This window comes from Tinamus guttatus, unplaced genomic scaffold (genome assembly GCF_059628265.1).
Source record: "Tinamus guttatus ecotype Peru unplaced genomic scaffold, ASM5962826v1 Tinamus_guttatus_pri_ptg001272l, whole genome shotgun sequence".
Classification (NCBI taxonomy): Eukaryota; Metazoa; Chordata; class Aves; order Tinamiformes; family Tinamidae; genus Tinamus; species Tinamus guttatus.
The window spans coordinates 324,003-347,584 of NW_028289806.1; the positions used below are offsets into that span (position 1 = coordinate 324,003).

The 23,582-nt window shown below is 51.7% G+C and overlaps 1 protein-coding gene across 2 annotated transcripts in view; it reads left to right on the top strand.

Annotated features, from left to right (window-relative positions):
• The first annotated feature begins 7,502 nt into the window (after positions 1-7,502).
• RAP1A (RAP1A, member of RAS oncogene family) overlaps positions 7,503-23,582 on the top strand; it is a 28,516-nt gene continuing 12,436 nt past the window's right edge. The window contains exons 1-2 of one of the 2 annotated variants that reach the window (XM_088538920.1): positions 7,503-7,591; positions 22,411-22,480. The gene's annotated coding sequence lies outside the window, so the exon portion shown is untranslated. The remainder of the gene's footprint in view (positions 7,592-22,410; positions 22,481-23,582) is intronic. The other variant, XM_010216828.2, reaches the window with a different exon arrangement.

Here is a 23,582-nt window from a genome sequence, read left to right on the forward strand (position 1 = left end):
CCAAATATAACGCGCTCCGGCGGCAGAGGCTCCGCGTGTCCCCATCCCTCCCAAGCAGGAGACGGGGATTGACGGCTCATGAGGCCCTTCAACACCCCAACGCCGAGCAGTGCCCGGGGCCGGCGCTTTTGGCTCTGCTCCTGCGTTGGGGCATCCCTGGGAGCTGCAGTTTGTGCGCAGGAACCCGGGGCTGCGTTTGGGGGAGGACCCGGTGGGCGCCGCGCGGAGCCCGGCTCGGGGACGTGGCCGCACAGGGGGTCCGGCCGCTCCGCGGATTCACCCGGCGACGGCTGCTCTGCGCTGGCTCGGTCCTGGGAAGGCTCCAGCAGCCGCTCGCAGCTATTCCCCGAGGGTCCTCCTACATCCTGGCGATAAGGATCAGGAAGGGAACGTTCCTGCTCCGGCCTCGGCTCCCTGCGTGCTGGGGCGGAGCAGAGCAGGGACGATTCTGCAAAAAGTGTTTCTTCGCGCGGGACACACAGATGCACAGATAAATAAACAAATAGGGTCCCACAAAAATGATCTTATCGTGTGCCTTGACATTGGCCACTGCCGTGTTTGTTTGCGCAGGGTGTAAAACGCCTGTTCGCGGGGACGGGCTGCCCCTCGCCGCCTCCGGCCGCTCGTCCCGCGCAGGCCGCGCTCTCGTGCTTCTGCTGCCCGCCCCGCTCTTCCCCTGTTCCTTGCTGCCTACTTTAACTTGCGCATATGTGAGTGCTTCCCCATAACGCGCTTTCCCCTTTCCAGCTTCTCTCTCCTCGCATCCCCCCATCGTGTCCCTCCACTGCCCCGTCCCGGTGCTGTGATCGAAGGGTCCCCGGGGCAGCTCATTGCCCTGCTGCACAGTGAACGCGTACGCGAAGGGGAGAACAGAGCCCATGGACCCAGATGGTGCAAGACGGTACCAGGGTGTTCGATGCCATGCAGGGAGGGAAGGAGCCTAGTCCAAAACCCATCCAAGTTGGTAGAAAATCCCCAAGGATTTTGCTGGGCTTTGGATGGAGACCTAAAGGCATTGCAGAGATTTATAGAAATGCTTCCTGTACGGCTGTCGGTCCCACGTGCTCCTGCTCGTGCACGGCCCAGGGCTGCAGCGGGGCCTTTGCCAGGGACAGGGCCGGGACGAGCCGCTTCGCGGGGCTCAAAACACCCCGAGAGGAGGCAGCCATCTCACCGCTCTCCCAGGTGGGTTCCCACATCTCTTTCCCTGCCTATTCCGCTTCCTCGCTTTTTGGTTTGTTCCTCGGTTCCATCCCTTCCCGGGCTGGTTTCCTGCCCCAGACACTCGTGCACGTTGCTCTTCCCTCGCCCTCCTCCCGGGAGCCGCTGATCCTGCCCTTGGGGTCCCGCCTGGATGTGCCCTGCTCCTCCAGCCGCCCTTCCCCGCTCGGGTTTCTCTCCTGCCACGTTCCCTCCAAAGCTCCCGGCACAGGGAGCAGCTCCGCGACGCGTCTGTGGGATGAGGACCCCTCGTCCAGTGACAGAGCCCAGCTCGTATTTATAGAGCTGCCATTTCTGTCCGGGTAAGCCCAGGGCGGCCCCAGTGGCTTAAAGGGATTTGCTCCAGCTTTGCCGGTCGCAGCCAGCAGCGGGATTTGGTGCCGGGGCTGCCGTAATCCCACCGCAGGTGGGAGCAGAGGCTTCTCCTGGCAATGCGCATGCTGGGAACGTCGCCCACGGGTTGGGAATGGCTGCGGTCCCTGGAGAAGGGATGTTTGGCAAGAGGCTGCAGCGGCTTCCTGACATATTCCAGCAGCAACTTCCTGTGCACGGAAGCAAAGGGGAAGGCGGCCGGGAGCATGGAGGGGTGCCCAGGTCTCCTTTGCTGGGAGGCACCAGGGAGACGGAGCCGATTCCCAAGGGGGGAGCCCTGGGATGTGCAGCTGGGGAGCCGTGCGGTCCCGGCACCCGCATGGGGCCAGAGGCAGCAGGGAGCGGAGCCGAGCGCAGCCGGAGCCGGTGCCCGCAGCCTGCAGGGAGGCGCTGCCGGAAGGAAGCAGCTATTATTCTACAGCTCTTATTTTTCACTTATACACGTTTGGATCCTGCCCTTCGCACGAGGCAGGATGGCGCATCCCGAGGCACGGGGAGATAAAGCGCTGCTGACTCCGTCGCCGCTGCCCCACGCGGCAGACAGGACCGCGGGGGCCGGGCGGGATGCGGGTGCTCCCACCGCAGCGTTTGCAGAGCCCCTCGCCGCTCGGCTCCCTGCCCTGCTGCACGTTGGATTTGCCCAGGAAATCCTGTCCGCGCTGCCGGCGCCGCCTCCTGCCGCGCTCCGCGCTCAGGAAGGCAGGAAGCGGCTCCGAGGCAGGGCCAGGACGGTGCACGGGGCCCGGCAGGTCACGCTGCTGGGGACAAAGTGCAGCCTTGCAGGTACTCGGTTGCCCAGGGCAAACGTTTTATTGGGTGAACTCGGTTGCCCAGGGCAAACGTTTAATGGGTGAAGCAGGTGCTGCCGGCCCGGAGCAGGGAACGCCGCACGGAGCCGGGGCCGCCAGGCCAGGGCACAGCCGGGCCCTGGGGGCTGCAGCTCCTGCGGCAGGTGAGGCCGCTCAGCACCGACGTCCTTATAAACCCCGACCCGGAGCCTCCCCTTCCTGCTCGGCCCCAGGAAGGATCTCTTGGGAAGCTCGTGGTTCTGCTGCCCTGATCCTCGGATGCTGCTGTGCTAGTGCGGGAAGGGCCCAGCTACCGTCTGGCAGAAATCAGGACTAGGTAATGTGGAAACAATCCTGTGGTTTGTAAAACTCAGAGGAAGAAGGGCCAGGCTCTGTGGTGCTTTTCCAAACAGGAATCCCATTGGCACCTCCTTGGCCCTTCTGCACTCACAGCTGAAGGCAGCTTTGCTGAGGTCCAAAGCTGGAAAAGGCTTTGGCACTTGCAGCCCATTTGGGGCTCAGCCTCTCCTGTGCCAGACGCAGCGCTCGCTCCCCAGGCTCTGCTCTGAGCTCCAGCGCTAGCCCAGCTCTGCCCGTAGGAAGCCAGTCCCTGCCTTGGAGCAGCTCTCCCTCTCCTCCCGGCTCACCGGGATGATCATCCAGCAGCTTCGAGAGCCCTCGGCAGAGCAGCCTCTGCTCCGGTACCAGCCCCCAGCCCGGGCTCGCCCGCCTGCCCCGCTCCGCTCTGCGCGGCTGCGTCCTACACTGCCCTTCATGGCGTGAGCCCCGCAAGGGCGCCGCATCCTCTGGAGCGTCGCCCGCGGCCGGGGGATCGCGGGGATCGCCGCCGCCGCGCTCGCGGCGCTGCTGGTACCGCGGCCGCTGGCGCTGGTGCTCCTGCGACGCTGCAAGCTGCGGCTCGTGCTGCGCTGCTGCAGCCAACACTGCTCCTCTGGTCACTTCATGGCTACAGTGAAAACTTCCCAGGCAGGGTTTGGAGAGGAAAAAATCCTGTTTTGGGAGATTTACTAAGTTCAGGCATTCAGACCACGATCCTCATGAAGTCGGCACCTCTGCATTAAATACCAGTAATAATCATGTCTTATGAGCCTGCACTTTCATTTAAATGTACTGGTGATGTGTTGTCTGTTCTCTGGTCTTGTGATCCTACCAGCTTGGAATCCACGCTCATTATGAGACTGGAAATTGTTTCTGGATTTCATTAAATGAGCAAATGAGTATTAGCTAGATATTTACATCAGCTGAACTGTGATAATTTATCCAATCGGGCACTTCTTATTTTGGAAAAATGATGTCCTAGAGGATTATGATTCATTTTCATCTGTCTATATGAACCGCCATGTAACCCAGTGCAGTTGCTGGAAATAACCATATTTTCCACCCAGTTCGTCAGTGCTGTGACATACCAGGAAAAGTGAAGCACTGGTGTAATCTAGTGGCATCAATGGGTTTAGTTAAGGGGTTTCAGAGGAGATATTTTATGTAGAATTTTTGAGTAGAAGGGTCAAGACCACCTGCAATTTTTTAATAAACTGCAATGTTATGGAACATGGGATATTTTTGGCATGAATTAGACAGGAATTCATAGCATGTAGGAGTAGGTTCCATCTATAGAGGTTTTAGGGAGCCGTACCTATTCTGTTAACAAAGTGGTGTGTAGAGCAGCATGAAGGCTCAGATCAGTGCCCTACTGAACCTGCTAGGTACTAACTGCAGCTACCACCAACGGCAGGTAAGTTGGGATCTTTCTTCATCCTTCTCATTTAGGTTTTTTAATGTATCATTTCATGGCTGAGATTCACATTCATGCAGATCTAACTTCATGTACTTGCAAAGTCTGACTCAGCGAAAAGTATTATCAGCTTGCATTCAAACCTGCAGAAAACTAGGGGAAAAAAATCAACCTTCTGAAAACAGACATGAAATAAGCCCTTTATTTTGCTGAATCAGGCCCTGAGTGTGTCTGGACCCTTATTATTTTGAAACTTGAGATGATCCTCAACCTCTGAAATGGATAAAAGTACACAGTTCCTTGTGCATAATCCAGCTCTTCAGTCAGTAGTCCTGAGAAGAAGCTGTAGATGCACTGATATTTGAGACAAAGTGCTAAACCTTTAGTTTTAAATGAAATCTGTGACTAAAATGTATTCTGACAGACTTGATCAGAAAAGTACTTACCCTCAAATAGATTGAAGTTTCTAAAGTGGCAGGAGCAAGGTCTCCTCATGCAACTCCTATCCATAGGAATGGATTTCTTTCTTACTAACTTACAACTTTCAAAATGTCTTTGCATGTTTTCTGCATATAGCCTCCTCTTACTAACTATTGTTAGTAATATTGTTAAAAGTAATTTGCTGCCTAGGTTTCAGGTTAAACAACAAAATGTTGCAATTTAGAAGAAATAGAGGCAGCTCAGCCATCAGCTTCAGGTATCCTTAATGGCTCATGATCCATCTATATAAAATGGCCTCTGCAAAAGGAGAGGTTTTGTATAATGCTACGAGGGTTGACAAGTGCAAGCTCTGTCAAGCAGAGAAAGAAAATGCGGAAATCCCTCCCCGGAGACGAACCTGCCTGCAGCTATACAAATTAAGAAACTGATTTACTTGCTCTCTCCCAGCATGGTGGTCCCCAGGGAAAGAAGTATCTTGCTAGGACTTGAGACATAAAGACCTGGGATTTACAGATCGATATCAGCATCCCCGACTCGTACCTGGAAGCAACATTCCTCGGCACTGTCCATCTTGTGCACGCAGACAAGCACTATTTGTTCTGATTGGAGTGGAGGATGAGAGCTGGGTTTCTCAGCTGTACTCACCCGCTAGGGATTTTGGACAAATCATTTAAGCAGTTTGTCTGTTTCTTCATCTGTTTAGCATGTTTAGCATTTTTTTCTGGATAAAAGGCAATATGGATGCAAAATGCTATTGTCTTATACCTGGGCACGCAGGAAATCTGCCCAAGCCCCGCAGGTTTTGTAAGTGGGCAGCAGCACCACAGGGCAGGGGGCTTTGGGATGGAGCGCAGTGACTCGCCTGGTTGTACCCGCTGCAGCTGGAGCTCTGCTGCCCCCGTGACAGCTTGTGGGTCCTTGGTCCCCAAGCAGGGCAGGTGGCCCCGGCCCTCGTTACCTCCCGGTTTGCAGGGGGAGCAGCAGGGCTCCCATGGGGACACAACGGCTGTCGGTTGCACGGGGCTCCGCGACCGCTGCGCGAAACGGCTCCTTTTGCGGCGCAGGAACCCCCCTGCTCCCAGCCAAGCACCGGGCCTTCCCCGAAGCCTCCTCGGCGCCGGACCCTTCCCAGCAGGGACGAGGCCCCGCGGCCACAGGGTCCCCGGGCTCGGCCTCGGCTTCCCCTTCATCTCTCCTTGCCGCAGGTAACGCCGCCGGGTGCGCTCCCACACCGCGACTTCTAAACTACATGGAGATGTGCACATGCATACGCAAAGCTGCCAGTATTTATATATCGATATATCAAACATAAGTAGCTCTATAATTAGATATCATAAGATATATTTTAATATAGCTATATATTTAAGATACATGTATATAACACATAAGTGTACATATATAAGGCACAATGCACACGTTACATATAAGACACACAATGTATTACATTAATAACCGCGCAGACACTAACGCAGCTACTTAAGGACGTGTGTGTGTGTAAATCCCCGGTGCCGGACGCCGCGGTCCGGACCGCCCAGAGGCCCCCGCGGGCCGCGCCGCCTCCGCGCGCGACATGGCGGCCGCGGCGCCCCCTCCCGGCAGCCTCCCCGGGCCGCCCCGCCGCGCCCGCCGCCGGCTCCTCCCCAGGCCGCGGCCGGGAGGGCGGAGCGGGCGCAGCCGCCGCCGCCGCCGCGCAGAGCAGCGAGGCCGGGGCAGCGGCGGGGGCAGCGGCCGGTGAGCGGGGCGCGGGGGCCGCGCGGCGCCCTCCATCTTGCGGCCGGGCCCGCGGGGCAGCGCGGCGGGGCCCGAGGCCGCCGGGCCCGCGGGAGCCGCCGCGGCGGGGCGGGGGGGTCGGGGCCGCCGCCGACGGGGCCGCCGCGTTTTACCGAAACCCCCCCAAAACGCCGCCCCGTTTGGCCGGGGGTCGGAGGCGGCCGGGGGTCGGTGCTGGCGGGCCGGGAAAGCGGTTTCGGGGGGGTTTTGCTTGAGTTGCAACTTGGGAAGAGCCGCGCGCAGGAAGGGTGAATTCTGGAAACTGCGGGGTTTGTTTGTTTGTGTTTTTTCCTCCTTTCAGTGACTTGATAAGGGAACTTTTTTTTTTTTTTTTTTTTTTTTTTAAATACTTGTTTCTTGCGTTTGCGGAGGCCTGTCTGCGGTGCCCGGCCTCCCTTCCTGTTTCTGCTGCCTTTTCCCATTTTTGTCCTTTCGGTAGCAACGTTCAAAGTGGAGGTGCAGGAGCAGTTAACCGAGGGCACGGGCTGCTGGGGAGTTGATGGCTTTGCCGTGAAACACCTCGCTGCTTGGTTTTTGTTGCCTTTTTTCTGCTTTTTTTTCCTCCCTAATGCATTGAAATGTCATTAATTTTTGCCTGTGATAGGAGTTTCCTCAGGTCCCGAAGGATTTTTTTTTTTTTTTTTCTTCAAGATGGAATTTCTGGCAACTTTGGGGCAGCTGCGAGCGCGGCCCCGTGCGCTGGGAAATGCCGCATTCCGCTTTGCATTTTTGGAAGCCGTGCAGTTCGCCCCGTCCCAAGTGCGACAAACTTTGTGATCGCTCTGACATCATTACCGTGTTGCCATAGCGACTTCGTTACGCTGGGAATGCCCCGCTCACATCCCGTTGCTATGGGGAAGATCAGCGTTATAAATAAAAATATTTAAGCTTCTCTTCATAATTGCGGTAGGAGAAGACGCCGTTGTTGTTTTCCCCCAAAGACCAGCGTCGTATTCCAACAAAATTTTTAGAGCGAAGTTACAAGCAGCGAGTTCCCGTTTCTGCGCCCCAGCAGCCCGTCCCGCCGTCCTGTCTTGGGTAGCAGAAGTTGTGAAATCCTGGCTTTAGAAATCGAAATGAGAGTGCGTTGCGGCGCTCGAAGGTGGAGCCGGCAGGAAGTGAAGGGCTCCGCTTCCCAAATACGGCATCTAAAAATAATCTCTCTCCATGCACAGTGTTTGCTCCCGATCACACACCAGGACAGGAGGATTCGGGTTCCGTCGGACTAAGATCATCCACAAAAAAAGTGAGTTATGCTTAAAAGCAGATATTTCCTATGTCCTTTATAAACTTAGGAGAAAAAGCCTATTCAAAGACTGTAGTTGGTCTAACCAGAGGACTGTGTGCAGTGGAAAAAATAAACCCAGAAAACTTCAGCGTTTGGTAGGCCCAAATGGCGTTAGAAGACCAAGAATTGCAACTCAGAAGTTTCCGATGAAGCCAAGAGCAGTGTATTTAATCACGCGTCTTGGCTCTGGCGTGACGGTTTTTAGGGTAAGTAGCTTTACAGAGATTTGAAGGGGGACTAGGGTACGAGCACAGCGTAATTCCCCTGGCAGGTCAGTGTTTTTGTTGCGAGGCTGGTGTTTACGTGGCTTATCAAAATAGTTGGTGTTTGAAACCATAAGCTGCAGCTCTACAGACCTAGTCCATCCTGTGGTACATTTCATGCCTGCTCATCCAGTCTGAGGGTGATGGGTGTTTTCTTAAAAATGAAACTTAATTAGATGGCAGTAGTGTCACATGTGGATGTACTTTAATGTGAAAGTATTAATTGTGTATTGAATCATAGTCTTGAGGCATAAACAGCTCTAAACATTTGTTTGTGCGGATCCAGTGCAGGGGTGTTTGTGTCTTGCACCGTGCGCAGGGTACTCGGTGTCGCTTTGAACTTGTTACTCAGCGAGCACATTAGTTCTGTGCAGCTTTAGAGGTTTAGAAAATTGTCTACGTCCAGCCCTTGTTCGGGTACAGACGCAGTGTCGTCGTTTTGTACCTTTTGCACAGTCAGCTGCCAAACTGAGAATCCGAATATTTTGGTAACAGGAACGTCTTGTCTTTCCATCCTCATGCAAAAGGAAGTGAATCTTTCAAGCATATGTAAAGTTTAAATCTTGCCACCTCCCCCAGCCCTGTTTGTTTTTCAAGAGGAAATAGTGCGGGTTTTTAAGCATAAAGTTTGAAGTTGTTTTATGCTGAGCTCTAAAGTAGTTATCAACCCGATTTTTAATTTTTTTTTTTACTGTAACTAAATGGCTTATCTATTCTGTGGCAGCACCCAGGAATTATGCTCAATTGACTGAATTTTTTTAGCATTCATGGAACTGTTTCTTTTATTTAATAGATTGTAGGAAATTAACGAATCGTAATGGGAGCATCATCTTAAAGGGGTACTTGTAAATCTCGGGGTCAGTTTTTTATCTTTTCAAAATCTTTCGGTTCACCTCATGGCTGAGAAGTCAGGATGTTAGAAAATTGGAAAGAAAAGGTAATTGTACTGAGCTGTCTTGTTTGATCCAATCTGTCTTGTTCAGAGACTGCAGTGTGTGTGAGGTATTTTATTTACTCCTGCACAGAGTATTCGGATTCCTAGACTGCTCGGTTGACTCTGAGTGTAAATTAATGTCTAAAAAAGTCCACAGTATACCTTGGAGTGAGAATGCAGCTGTATAAGCTCTTTGTTTTTCAGTGTGATTGGGAAAACAGTGTGCTTTCTGCTGCTTGTGCTGCAAATATAATGAAATTCATTACATTTTAGTTCATGGCAGTGGTTAAATGGAGCAAGAATGTGTAAAGATAATTTTATTTCAATCCAACATATACAAGTGAATAAATGAAGTGAATTTTTATTATCATCCCAATAGAAGAAGCATAGCTTTATGGGCCAAACATTTCCAAGGACGGTGACTTTTTTAACCATTTGATTAGAAGTGCTGAATTGTTTCCACAGTTGCTAAAGAATTCTAGTCGTATCATGCAGGAAATGGATTTAACTCCTTCACTTTCTCATTGCTGATCTTTTTTATTGCTGAGCTTTTGGGAGTGCTTGGAAGCAAGAATTGAGTAGGAATCCAAAACATGTTAGAGCCTCAAGAACTCACTAATACCAGGAAAAATGGGGAAAAAACACCTTTCTTAAATGAAGAATTGTGGCATAACATACCAAAAGAGAAAGGATTAAAATAAGTGTCTTGTTAAAGCAGATCTTTGTAATTAGTGATTCTTTTCATGTGACTTGTCCTAAAAGATCAATTGGCTCTCTTAAATGGTGAGTTTTCCAAAATGGCTAATTGAGACAGCAGACCAAGACCCTGTGACCAGAACAGCAGCGTGTTTAGTGCTAGCTTGGTTCATCCTGGCGTCCCCGGGCGTTTCAGGGACTGCCCCGTCTGTGTCCCGGCGTCTTTCCCGACCAGGAATCGCCCCGGAGAAGCGGAGCTCGGCTCTTGCTGACAGGGTGTGTGGCCGGTCCTCGCATCGGTTGTTCCTGGGCTGACAGCTTGTGAAATCCCTGCCTGCATGTTGCACTGAAGACGATTGCTTTACTAGGCCATCCAGAGAGCATCTGGGAGGGCTTCACATCCTCTTTTGGCTCTGCTGCCTTTTGATTGAATGCTAATTTTAAGGAGAAATGGAAGGCAATGGGATTTCTTCAGTTTGAAGAGGAGAAGGTTAAGTTGAGGGGGATCTAATTGCTGTCTTCAGCTCTCGGATGGGAGTTGCAGTGATCATCAAACTGGATTCTCCCCTGAGCTGCACAGTGAAAGGGCAAGAGGCAATGATTGCAAACTGCAGCCAAGGAAATTCCAATTAAATGCAGGCTAAAAATGCTGCAGTGATTAAGCACTGGAAGAGGCTGCCCAGGAAGTTTGGAGTCTGTGACCTTGGAGATATTCTGACTCGACTGGGCAAGGCCTGGCGTGACCTGCTCTGACTTTGCAGCTAGCCCCGTTTGGAACAGGGGGTTGTTTCCCATATAAATTACCCTGTGATTCTTTTTGTGACAACACTTAAATTGACTGAAAATAGCCAAGAAACTGCAGTTCCTGACTGCGCCTGACTTCCGATGTGTGCTGTGAGCGTAGGAGAGGCAAGGCAGCATCTGTTTGCCCTGCTACACCTGGGAATCCCCTGTCTGGAGGTTGTTCTCGATGGTGGATAGTTGGGTGAATGTTGGATGTCTTCAGAGTGAACAGACTTACTGGCAAGGAAGAGCCTGCTCTTATGGCAATGTATATCACGTGTTGCTGCCTTGCTCTTGTGACAAATGCGTAGTCCTCGCAGCTTGTTTCTTAGCTGAATTTGCACAGATGGAGACTTTGGAGATCACCTGAGGGTTGGGTTTGTGTTTGCTGACTGAATAAAATCTTCGCGAGATACCCAGCTCTCGGAGCCGGTGCTTTCCTGCAGCAGGGGAAGTTTTGCTAAGTATCGTCTGCTTTGTGAGCTCCCTGTCTCTCAGGGGGAGAGGGCAAGAAGACAACGTACAGACAGTTGGCAGTGAAGTACCGTATAGGACTGGAACCAAATCCCAACTCTTGGTGACAGCCATTTCTGTGTTTCCTTCCGAGCGCCACCTACTAATGCCATTTCACTGGCAGGCCCTGTATGAACAAGTTCTGATCTCAAAGTCTTGACGAGGTGGCACTGGTTGGAGCTCCCTTCTCCCCTCCGGGTAGCACTAGAGCAAGGGCTGTTGAGGGTGATCCTTTTAATGACGTTGAGTGAAGAGGCCGAGGGGAGGTGGTTGTGCTCGAGGAGGAGGCACCGTCTGTGTTACATTCCTGATCGTCACAGTGTGCTTAAGCTTAGATTGCATTCATCTTCTGTGGGAAATTGAGGAGTGTGTGGGAAGAAACGGGACCTGAGAAGCATTCCTTGATTTTGGTTGCTAATCATCTGTTTTTGTTTTTTTTTTTTGTAAGTTTGACAGTTCCAGTACTCGGAACACAGTAGCCCATACCCTGAGTTTCAGATGAGGGACAAAAGCAGTTGCTGGTGTTCCTGTTTCTGCGGTGAGGCGGCGCGGCAGGGCCCCTTCCCCTCGCGGGAGCCGGCGGGCGGATCTGCGGGATCGCCGCGCGGCCGCGTGCAGACGGGGTTGGATGTGCGCTGCCCTTCCCGTGCGAGCGGCCCGGCAGGGCGGGTGTCCTGGCTCTTGGGAAATACCTGCTCTACCTGAACAGGCGCTTCCTCGGCGCGGTCGCGGTGCCTTGGCGTGAACCGAGGTGAAAGCGCCTACTTAATTATTTCTTTAAGTTGAGAAAAGGAGGCCTTACTACTTTGGAAAGCTTTGCTATTGAAAATACATTTGTATTGAACAAAACCCCGTATTTGGGGAAAATCTGACGCTCCAGAAGGGTTTTCTAACAAGGGAGGCCCGGGTAACACAGGGCGAAGGGTGAAAGCGGCGGCTGCACTGCTGCTCGCAGGCCACGACTGCAGGTGCCCGGCGTGGCTGTCTGCTCTGCTCTGTTGGACCACAAACACGGCGAGCCGGGCAAGCGCGCCCGGGAGCAGGTGGCCCCAGTGGTTCTGCCGTGGCCCGTGTTTTGGATATTGATGAGATGGAAGGTGCTTGAGTCCATCTAGGGCACTGAAGCCAGCGGTCTGAGTGTGTTCGCAGCAGTGGTTGTGTTGTGATTGAAACAGATCTTAATTAATCAAGTGAGACGGCAGAAATACACGCGCCCAAGCGCTCCGCACGCTCGTGTGAGGAGCAGGACGAGCGCTGGGGTAATGGGTAGTTGTTGCTCTGTCAAACCTTGTTGGGCCACGCTGCGTTTTGGAAATGCAGTGCAACGACTAGTGCAGAGTGGCTTTGCCAGTCAGCCACGTTGCATAACTGCTGCTTGTTGGAGCTCTGCAGAGGACACGGGCTAGTTGCATCTCATTTTTTAGTGGCTAAAATTGCAAGTTAAAGGCTTGTTGGAATGTTTGTTATTTGTTGAAATCCTTCTTGGATGCAGAGATGTTGTGTTCTGGTGTGTTCTAATACTGAAAAAATTTGGTTTTGTCATTTAAATTACAGTACTGCATGTGAACTCATAGCTTTAAAATCTGCACTTTATAAGATCTGAGCATCCGCAGCTCTCACTGGCTTCAGCTGGAGTTGTGGGTGCTCAGTGATTCCAGAAATAAGACCACTATTACTTATTTTCCAAGCCATTAATCTCTATGGAGTCAGATGTGTCTAACATTTTTAACACATTAGTTGAAAATAAGCCCTTGCTGTGGAAAGCCCTGAGTGTGTGGGAAGAGCAGTTGGGCTGGATGTTTTGGTTGCAGTGCCTTTTTTCTTATGTTGCTTTTTATGTCGCGTTCCTAATGTAAATAAACTTGAAGTTGTAGGGAGAGGCTGCTGGAAAAGAACCTTTCATTACAGACAACTGACACGCAGAGTAATTGCTTTTGATACGCCACCTACCACGTGGTAGCTTGAAGTAAATCATAGGTCACTGAGTGAGGTTATTTCTGGTGCAATTCTTTTTTTTTGCGCAAGTAGCCCAGGATTCAGCAGCTCTTGCTGCACTCTGAACCGAAGCGCTGGGATTGTGCTGAACAGCCTTTCCTGGTTATGAGTCCTGAAGAGCAGGAATCTTGGTGGATTTATAAAATAGAGGTAAATATAAAATAAACGTAGACAATTGCTCCTTTCATATGCTTTGGCTTAGTTGAAAGCAATATTAAGGACAAAAATACAGCTTGCGGTTACTCCAAAGGACAGTTTTTCATGAGCTATTCATGTACTTTAGGCTTTTTACCCATCAGGTCACTTAAAATATTACTGCAGTCCTTATGACTATATGACTGTTTATCATTTCATGAATTTATTGCATTGACACATTGATCAATAAATAAACTTCAAGCCTAGAATAAAGTCTTTTCATGACTCTCATTAAAAATGATCTAATGGTTGTTTTCGTGCTCCAGGGCAGTGTCTTTGATGAGGTGCCTCCTCAGAACGTCTCTTTCATTTGCTCTGTAGCTTCCACGCCTGGTAGCCTGGTCCTGTTTCCTGAACTGCTCTCCCAGAAGCTCGTGGTAAATGCAGACTCAGAACCGGGGCGCTTCAGTGCCGACCCTTGAGCAGGGAGCTCCTGGGGCGGCTGAGCAGGGCAGCAGCAGATGTCGGGGCCGATGAGCGGTGTCTGCAGAGCTCTGCGGCTGAGACCTCGTCGTCGCTTCCCTGCCGCGTCGGTGTGACCGCAGCTCTGCCAGCCGGAGTGCTGGGGCTTTTGTTGTGCTTTAGTCCTGAATGTCTGGTAGACCCGGGGTCTGTAGTGCACGTGGGTTTGTGTGCTTGGTTTTGCATTTGTAGAGGTACTCGAGAAAAAATGTTTAAATGGGGTTTAACTTTGAAAAGATTCAATGGAAGAGGCGGGTGTTTAACTGAGGTGGCAGGCGCGGGAGCAGCAGGTAGGCGAACGCTCGGACACGGACGGTCTTTGTCGGAGCGCAGGCCTCTCCAGCAACGTCTTCAAGGACTCACGTACTCGTATGGGAGAGAGCTTCTTCTGTTGCCTTATTCATCACTTCAAAGACTAAAAATTTGCTTTCCATTCCTGTGTGAACGCCTTGCCTTCTCTGCCCGCTCGAAATTACTCCTGGAAGTGCCGGTTTTGGAGGTGCCTTGTCCGAGGCCGTTGGTGAGGTGGGGAGGAAGGACTGGTGGTGCCGGTGGCGCGTTCCTGCTCCTGGGCTCGTTGCTGTGGGATGTGCTCCCTTCCTTCCCGGCTGAACGGAGCACGAGTCCGGCTGCCCGTGGTTTCTTTAAACAGCTCTATAATAATCTAATCTGGTTGTAATCAAGGCTGACCTTTAAGTTCTGCGGTGGCTCATGAAACTCTTTTCTACTATAGGAGCTGTTTCCTGTAAGGGTTAGTGCCATCTTTTATTATCCATCAAAGACCTTTTAGGATGAATTGGCAAAGTTATTTTGCCCTTTTAAGATGGTCAGATTCAGAAGGATTTAAAACGTCAGAGAAATAACTGTGCTGATGTAGCAAAATACCCATAATAGAGTTTTCAGGAATTCAATTTAGATCTTTCTACCCTAAAAGTGGGATGATCTTCCGAGTCCATTGGTGAAGTCTTAATCAAACTTTGAATATTTCTTCTGTTAAAGTATTCATGGAGGAGAAAAGTTATTTTTGATTTGTAAAACAAACCAAGCTCGACTTTTGCTCACTGTTTTCCTCTCCCTCGGGTGCCAGGGAGCAGCGTTAAAGGCCTGAGCTAAACGCTAAAGGATTAAGTATCATGTTAAACAACTTCATTTTGTTACAAACACTAATGAAACTGTTACATTTTCTGTGGAGTAATTAACTTACTGCTAATCAGCTTCCCATCAACTTTCGAAAAATGCTGTGGAAACGATTCAAGATCTGTGCCTGAACTTCAGGGTGTTAAAACATTCATCATTAACTTGAGTTAGGTGCTCGCTGCAAGGGCACTCATCTCTGGAAGTGCTTATTCTAAACTGATAAACAACATATTAATGTGGCCATATGGCAAGTGGGACTTTTCATTCAAAAATAATGGTTAAAGCAGGCGTTTAATTAGCCTGATTTGTGCGAGAGAACAGTAGGTGTTTTGGTTGCCCATGGCTGACATGCACACTAAGCAAATAAGTGTTTTTAAGGCAGTGAAAATGTCTAGACTGCATATGCAAACTTGACCTTTAGATCAATCAGCACAGTCGGATCAAACGTGTGCACCCAGGCTGCTTATTGCAGCTTTGCTCTTAAGATGTGAAGAATTTAATGTTTTTCTGGAATTTATATGGTAGTCTAAAGCTGGGCAGTGCTCTAAACTAATGCAGGACATATTTTGAAGGCTTAGTACTAGTCTTGGTTGTCAGTTATGGACAGAAATATTGTTTCCAAAGTAATTTCTCCCTCTGCGTTTTTGGCAAGAAGCTGCAGACCTTGGTGAGGAGGCGCTGATTAGTCTATCAGGGAGCTGCCATGGAGGCGCCGGGGTGGATCCCCCGGCCTGCGCGCAGCGGATTGCAGGGTGCAGGGCCCATCGGCGCGGCGTCGGGGCGGCCCGCGCGCTGTCTGCCCGGCGGAGCCTTTCTGCAGCGGGTGTTAAAGGGGTTCTGCAGCACGGTAAGCTGTCGGGGCCGTTCCAGCTGCAGGTGCGTGTGCTCCTCTGTAACCCTCCTTGCCTGATTCTCATCAGTTTAAACTGCACAGTGTCGCACTTTTACCCCTGTAAGGCATGTTAAAATATTCCTGCACAAGTTTCTTTCTGATCGACTAAAGCTACTCTCAAGGTAAGTTTGTCGCATGTCATTTTTGCTGTGTCTGGCCAGTATTACTGCAGAAATAAAATAATTGCTTAAAATGAAAGCTAAACTTGCTCTGACAATCTGCCTACCTTGTGTCACGTATTTACCCTAATTACATAAACCAGGAAGGACGTAGTTAAGAATGTTGCCAAGCTACTATCGGAGCAACAAATTATTCTTACCGAGTATAATGTGATTGCTGGTTTTGCTGTGGTTGAGTCTCCTAGATTCTCTCTGGAATTTAATCTTATGTTTAAAAAGGTCAGACTCTTTCCCCTCCCCTACTAAATGTGGAAAAAAGGCAAGACAGTTTTAAAATCAATGGAGGTAGGGAGAACAGATGGGAGGAAGTCCCGTAAATTGATTCGGTATCGAGCGTTCATGCCTTTAACATTTACATGCTTTGCTGATGAGGAAGGGAGCGGGAGGCTCTTCTCCCCTCCTTCCTTCAGAAAAAGGCAGAGCAGTCGAGAACGAGTGTTGTGGGAGACGCTCTGCTGAGCTGGCTTCAGTAGCCCTGGATCCACGGGGAGAGGGGCTGGAGGCAGCCGTGCCACTGCGCGGGAGGGCCCATTGGAAACGGTGTATTTGGGGCTGGTCCCACGCCGTGCCCGTGCCGCCCTCCAGCCCCGCGGTTGTGCCCCTTGGAAGCGGTGCATTTGGGGCTGGTCCCACGCCGTGCCCGTGCCACCCTCCTGCCCCGCGCTTGTGCCCGTTGGAAACGGTGCATTTGGGGCTGGTCCCACGCTGTGCCCGTGCCACCCTCCAGCGGTGCTGCTGGTGCTGCATGAACGGAGAACTCGGCGTCTCCCGGGTGTGCGGGGCATGGGTGGCTGCCGCCCGCTCCTGGGGTGCTCCTCAGCACCAACTCGCAGCAGTCCTGCCCGTTGGAGGGCGGCCGCCGCGCGGGCCCTGGCGTGGGGGTTTGTGCGGATTTCGGGCCGCAGCGTGTGCTGCTCTTTGAGCTCTGCCTTCCCTTCCGACGCCTTCGTCACCCTGGCACGTGTCCCCAGCAGCAGCCCGAGAGGACAGCAAATGAATGAGCTGTTTGAGCGTGGCAGGCTTGGCTTGCCCAGGGCGCTTGCCCCCTTCTGAAAGGCTGTGCCATCAAAGCGGGTTAAAATGAGTAAGCAGACAGTCACTGCAGCAGGAGTAAACACCCTGATGTTTAAAAAACTACAAGTTCAGCGTGAAGAAAAGGTTACAGACTGGGGTAAATCTGTCTCCATATGCCTGTGTGGTGTGTAAAAAGCACTTTGTCTAAGTACAGAATAATTGTTATTTTCCAGAAAGCTTGTCCCTCAGACATGTTTGTGTTGTGGTTAATTTGAAAGCCCCAGCACGGCGAAGCGCTGCAGTTAGAAAGGGCCGCTCGGTTGCTAAAGGACTTTACTCTTAGCTGAGGCTTTTACGACTTTGGCCCTGGCTCGGGAGCCTCCTCGGTGCAGCTCGCAGGAGGTGAAACTGCAGAAGGTGCCTGGGAGCCCACACGCACGCGGCCGGCTGCGGGGCCGGGGTCCGGCGTGGCGCTGCGGGAGCAGAGGGACCTGGCAGCGGCGTCGCTCCTGCCTGCGCAACGCGCCGGCTCCTCCGCGTGTCGATAGTTCACTCGTTACGTGGGTGTCTGTCAGCTTTCTGCTGCTTTTTATCTTGTGTTTCAAAAGCAAAGCAGGATGTCTAGGCGGTTATAAATGAATTAATTGCGATTGCCTCTGATTTGAGCAGGATAAGTAGTTAAAACGCTGCTGCCTTCAGCTGTGTGAATTCAGGGCTTGCTGGGGAAAGTTGTCTTTCCAAACGCTTTCCTCTCTGGGCTTGCAGCGAGTTCAGTTTCCAGCTCTTTATCGACAAGCCCTGGAGGGTGGCACTGCCTCAGTGCTGGAGTCGCTTACCAGGCCTTATGATAAGGAATTGGGTTTGTTTATCAGCTGCTTGTTGGAGACTGGAGACTTCTGTGAGGCGCACATATGTTTCTGAATGTCAAACACCTCGTAGCTACTAAAATATAAATAGGCTTTTTAAAATATCTAGGTTTTAAGCTATGTTAAATTTAATAGAACAAAAGCCTAAGAACTAAAAGGAATTGAGTATATACTACCAAAGGACTAACTCTGTCGTTACATAGGGACTGGTCCCGCAACACTGTTATGCATGTGGTTAATTATATGCTTGTTGCATTGACTTTTTTTTTTTTGTTTGATTTGATGGTAAAAGCAGTCCATAGAAATGTTAATTTCTACTGTTGAATTTGAAGAACGGAGTGATTTCTGCCATAATACATAAAATAATTCTGCTAGAGGATATGTGATACTAATATAAAATGTTATTCAGATGTCAGCTATGGTAGTGGTAACCAGTCAAAGCCAGGCTGGGAATTCCACGGTTGGCTCCTCAGGCCCAGGGCGGGCTGGGGAGGTCGGGAGCCTCCAGACACGCGGGTGACAGTCCTGGAATCGCCTGGGCAGGCGGGTGGCCACAATCTCTGTCCTCCTAACGAGGCTGGCGCTAACGAGCAGGGCCGGCCCTGCCCAGGGTTGGTGGCTGCCGGGAGCCCCGCGCGGGTTGGCCGGGGGCTGCGGCTTGGGGGGGCGGCAGGGAAGTCTTTGAGGAACTTGTGACTTCATTGAGTCATTTAGCATCTCTGGATGCAGCGTAAAGCAAATTCCTGATTACGGAGCAGGTGGGGATGGAGTTTTCCTTCCACGCGGTGTGTCGGAGCCCAGCACCGGAGCCCTGGCAGCGCCGGCCCTCCCGGTGTCAGCTCCAGGCCTGGCTCCCTCCGCTCCCTCCCTTCTTTGTGCAGGGAACCTGTCAGTTTTAGCATGGTTTATAATTATTATAAATCTTTCCATTTGGGTTTGAGAGCATTAATGAAGGAATTTTGGTGAAGAGTTAAGCTGTGTTCAATAGTAATAGCGGGGAGAGCATTTTCATGCTCTAGTTCATAGTAATTTTAAAAAGTTGGCATAAAGAATATTAACAAGTTCAAAATTAAATAGGCTTGTTCATAGTAGCTCTGATTCCGTAGTTACCAACCAAGGTAGAAGTACCCAAGACGCGTGGCCGTAGTGTTCCCAGCACCCTCCATCTCGTTGGGAAACGCGGAAGGGGACGGTTCTTCCCGTGGGACAGGCAGGTGGAAATAGAGGCTGAGGTTCAGGCCGTTGCTCATCTGCTGCTTCTCCTAAGCACTGAAATGCTGGCAGTGTATCTCCCCGTGCAAACGTTTAATGCTTTGGTTTCCATAATGTTTCTGGTTCGGTTTCCGTGGGTGAAAACCGGACCACCAGAAAAAGGGAGGTGCCGATGCCGAGCAAGCTGCTCCAAAGGCAGGTTGTTATCTCGTCTCTTCTCCCAAGCCCAGTGCATCCTGTTTGCTCCCCTCGCATGTCTCCCTTTTCCTGATTTCTATCTCAGTAATACAGGACTGAATCTTCAAGGGAGCAGTAAGAGAACAAAACCCGTGACGGGACAACCGTGCGGCGGCTGGCGCTCCCTTCGGGGCCGGTTCAGGCCATCCCTGGGCAGCGGTGCCGGTGGTTCTCGGGTGCCGGTTCAGGCCATCCCTGGGCAGCGGTGCCGGTGGTTCTCGGGTGTTGGTTCAGGCCATCCCTGGGCAGCGGTGCCGGTGGTTCTCGGGTGCCGGTTCAGGCCATCCCTGGGCAGCGGTGCCGGTGGTTCTCGGGTGCTGGTTCGTGCCTCCCTCCTGTCCCTTTGCCCCGGCCCTCCTGACCGCGGGGAGGATGCAGCCTCTTCCACCCCGGAGTCCGGACTCTGTCAGCACTTTGACCAGAATTCCCGTTTCCAGGTGTGCACGGCTCGGCTCTGAGCAGATGTGTGCAGCAAGAGCTGCCCCAGTGAACTCTGCTCTGCTGTTGACTCACTTATTATGTTTGGAAAAATGCTTAACAAGGTCTATGGCAACTTCGTTATCTCCCGTTAAAATGCCTTGGTTTCCAGAGCTGCGAGGTGTTACGTATCTGTGGCACAGGGAGTTTTGTGGCCTCCGGAGTTTTGGATACAGATCTGCTAAAAGATATTTGGGGGTGAAGGTTAAGCTTTCATTCAACTTACGCTTTGTTACATTTTTATATGCGCAGTGCATGTTTTTTGTTCATATCAAGCGTAGATGTTCTTGCTGTTCCTGCTGTGTCCGGAGTCCCCGCTAGCGCAGTGGCAGAGTCAGGACGGAGCCTCCTCGTCCTCCGGAGGCAGAGCGTGGCGCTGGGCGCTGCGGTGACGTGGAGCTTCCGCGGCACGGAGCCGAACCACCCTGTGCCACCGCGCGAGGAGGCGGCAGGTCTGCGGGTGACCCCGAGCCCTCCGCGTGCTCCGCTGCGCCGTGTCGCGTCGGGCTCCTGCGGCCATTGCATTTCCAGAGCAGAAAGGCATGCGCTGCCGTTCTGTAGAATAACTGCAGGTGATGCAAGCATCATTGGGGCGGGAGCGCAGCGCGTTGGTCCCCGCTGCGCGTGGTTGAGTTTCCGTGCTCCGAGATGCATCAGATAACAGGCTGCATTCAAAGCGCCTCATCGGTTCCCATGCAGCCTTTGTAGCAGGATGTGTGCTGTGTTTTCATCTCTTAGTGCGTTATAGCGCTGAAATAACTTAAAGGAGGTTGTTCTCAGTTTGTCTTTTGTAACTGAAACCCAGATTCCTCTTGGGGTGCAACAGGCAAATCACAGTGGACAAAACAGCCGTGATGTGTGTGTCCCCCGTGTGCTGCAGCTCAGGGTAGTGAGGCAGTTGGCACAGTCCCTGGGTAGTAGATACAGGGGAAAATTAGGTAAATGCTATTTCTGGGGCCCTTTCTTGATACTATTCCAGAGTTTTGTATATAAGTTGTTGAAAGAGCATCTAGATTAATGTAGAGTTTGTAGAGTGTGTGATTAATGAGCTTTTAGTGCTTACATGCAGAAATTCCTCAGAATCATAACTGCAAACAGCAGAAATACTGCTCTGTCCGTCTCCTGCCTCTGAACACTTCCACTGAGGTGGCAGCTTTGCATGTTTCAGCTGGAGTTTTGAGGGTTTGCTGCAAGGTATATTAGGGCGCAGATGTCCTGCAGGAACATGGTGGATTTTCCGTGGAATAAAGCTGTCCTGTTGTTCAGGGAAAACAAACGTGGGAAGAGGAATAAGGAGCTTGCAGGATGCACAAAGTTGCTAAACACTTGGACTTCTGGAACACGGGATTCCCAGCTGAGTAGGTGAATAATTCCAGTTGTCAGAAATGATGTTGTTAGTCTGTTAAAAGTACCTATTTGCTGTGTATTCGAGGCTTGGGTGAAGCGTTAGTCACCACCCTCAGTATCGTTTCCTGCTCTGTTTTGACTGTCTTAGCCAGTTAATATTAGTGTGCGTTTTAAAAGGCTCATTTCAATATGTGGGAGTTTAAGTATGAGCAGATTCCTCCACCCTTCTGCCCTGTCCTCCTCCCCTGACTTTTCGGTCAAGTTTTTGGCTTATGACTCATTTATTACTGACTCAGTTTTTAAAAATCTCCCTGTTGAGCTGCTTTCTGCAACTCGTTCTTCAGCAATGTGTTTTGCTGGCTGTGCAGCTGCTCCGAGGCGGGATTGCCTCTGTCCCAGCTCCGTGTGCTCCGGGGCCGCCGCAGGGAAGGTGCCGGCGTCCCCGGCGCAGGTTGGGCACTCGCTGCCGTTCTGCTCGCGCTGGAGCCTCTTTGGTGAACCAGGAGCACGGGATGGTTAAACTGCTCGGAAGTGCCATGGCACGAGTCTTGCTTCATGCATCTCTGTGCGATAGAAATGGCAGCTTTGCTGCTCGGAGCTTTTGTAACCTATGAGACTTCAATTTCGTGCTGTCTTCCTGTAGTCGACAAGCTGGAGTAGCAGTTGGGGTAAAGCATTTCTAGTGGTGCGATCAAGTAGAAATTGTGGTTTGCTTTTGTTTGTGCCGCCAACTCCACCTGGGGCAAAATAAAGTGGATTTTAATTTTTTAGTACCCAAACAGGCGCTATTGCAACGTCAATATTTTATCTGCAGAGGTTAGACCTGCGAGCCCTGTTACCCCGTCCACGTGCCTGTTTGATGGGCCCTGGCTGCTCGTACACGGTTGCAGTCACTCCCCAAGCTCCTGCTTTCCCGTCTGTCCCCGTGTTCCAGGTTCTTCCCGAACAATTCCTGCGCTGCTCTGGTGTTTGCAGTGTGGTCAGACTGTTGGGGCTCGCTCAGTAGTTGTCTCATCGAGCCGTGTCACCTGCTTGTGCCTGTGGAACACCGAGCCCTGGAAGGGCCCGTGCGCAGGGGACACGGAGCGGGACGGGGCATCATCGCCTTTGGGTCTGGGAAGCGGCCCGGAGCGGAGCGTGCCCAGGGATCGGCGTGCTGCTTTGGGAAGGACGGGAAGAGGGGGCCTCAGGATCCTGAGTTCCGGAGCTTCACTTTCAAGCCCAGTTGGGGGCCAAGAATCAGTTCCTCAGAAATGAAAAAAAGGAAGTGGAGTAAAAGGGGCTTCAAGGATGTCTAGAGGAGATGCAAAAGTGAAAGACAACTGTCAGGTTCTTCCCCCTGCTGCCAGGCCTTTCGTTGCTCCAGATGCGAGGTGGAATCATGTCAACGTTGGTGTGTTTACGCTAACTTGGTTCGGGTAGTAGTAGTAGAAATTGCTTAGAATCCCTTTGATTAAGCAAAGGGCAATTTTTGCAGCAGTCGTGTTTGGATTTGAAACTGAAGAGTTGATTGGATGCTTATAGACACTCTAATTTAAAATATGTTTGAGGAATTAATATTTTCTTCTATTTTAGTCCCTTCTAGGGAGCCTGGAAAAACCTTCCATAAGGCTGTTAAGACTGATGAGAGATCTTTTATGCCAAGGTAAGAGTTTTTTAACATTCTTAATGTATTTTCAAGTGAAATTACCAATTGTGAAGTTATTAGATGTTGGGGAGAACTTAAAAACTGACAAATGGATGCATAGCTTGAAGTAAAAAGGAAAAGCTTGCCTGAACCATATTTCCTGTAGTGAGGTTAAGCTGTGCTGCCTTTCCTGGTGTCATCTGCACTTGCACGAAGTACAGATCTGTCCAAACGCTCCACACGTTTTACTCTTTCAGGCTGTGTCACCTACTCACCACGGCTGCTCCCGTCTCGTTACGGTCCTGCTCACCGGGGTCCGTGTTCCCAGCTGTGCTCCGTGTTCCCTCGGGCTGTGCCAGCCCCTCAGCCCTGCTCTCGCAGGCTGCAGCGTGCCTGGCCCTCCTGCTGTGCAGGTAGCTCCATCAGCGTTTGCAGGAGGAGAAGGAAACTAATAAACACAAATCACCTTCCGCAGAAGTATGAAACTGCGTTGGGGCATTTGCATTTCTGGGGGTTGGTGTCACACCCCGGGTTGGTGTGCAGTTCTTGGGCCCTGTTTGCAGGGCAGCGCTCGCTCCTCCTCGCGCTGTTCTCTCTGCCCCGTGTCACACGTTGCACGTTCCTTGAGGAGCTGCAGGGCCCCTCACCGCAAGCGTGGCTGGCTGCTCTTGGGGCTGTGCAATTCCCAAGCCGTTCCGGTGTCCAGGGGGAGCGCAGTCGCCTGGAGCCTCCGGCTGAGGATTCCCTGCTCCATTAAAACCCACCAGCTGTGGCGTGTGTGCGCCCGCTTCTGTTGTTGGGAGCGCTGCTCAAGTCGCAGCCTTGCTGGGCTCAATGAAGACGTGGGAAGTGCACACACAGGCGTCGGGTCCGGGGCGGCAGCGTCAGCCCGACGCCCCGGCAGGGTTTGCAGCCGCCTGTGGGTCCCTCGGAGAGGCCCTTCCGCCGGCGCGTCCTTCGGCGCGTCACGACACGCGTCCTTGCCCGCGTGCTGCAGGGCAGAGACCAGGCCGTGGGGGCTGGCACTGTTAATATTCGAGTAAAGCTCTCTCACTATCCAGGTAGTTGGTGTTGGTGACACTGGTAGCAGAAAGGATAGTCCTGGTAAGGGCCTTTGATG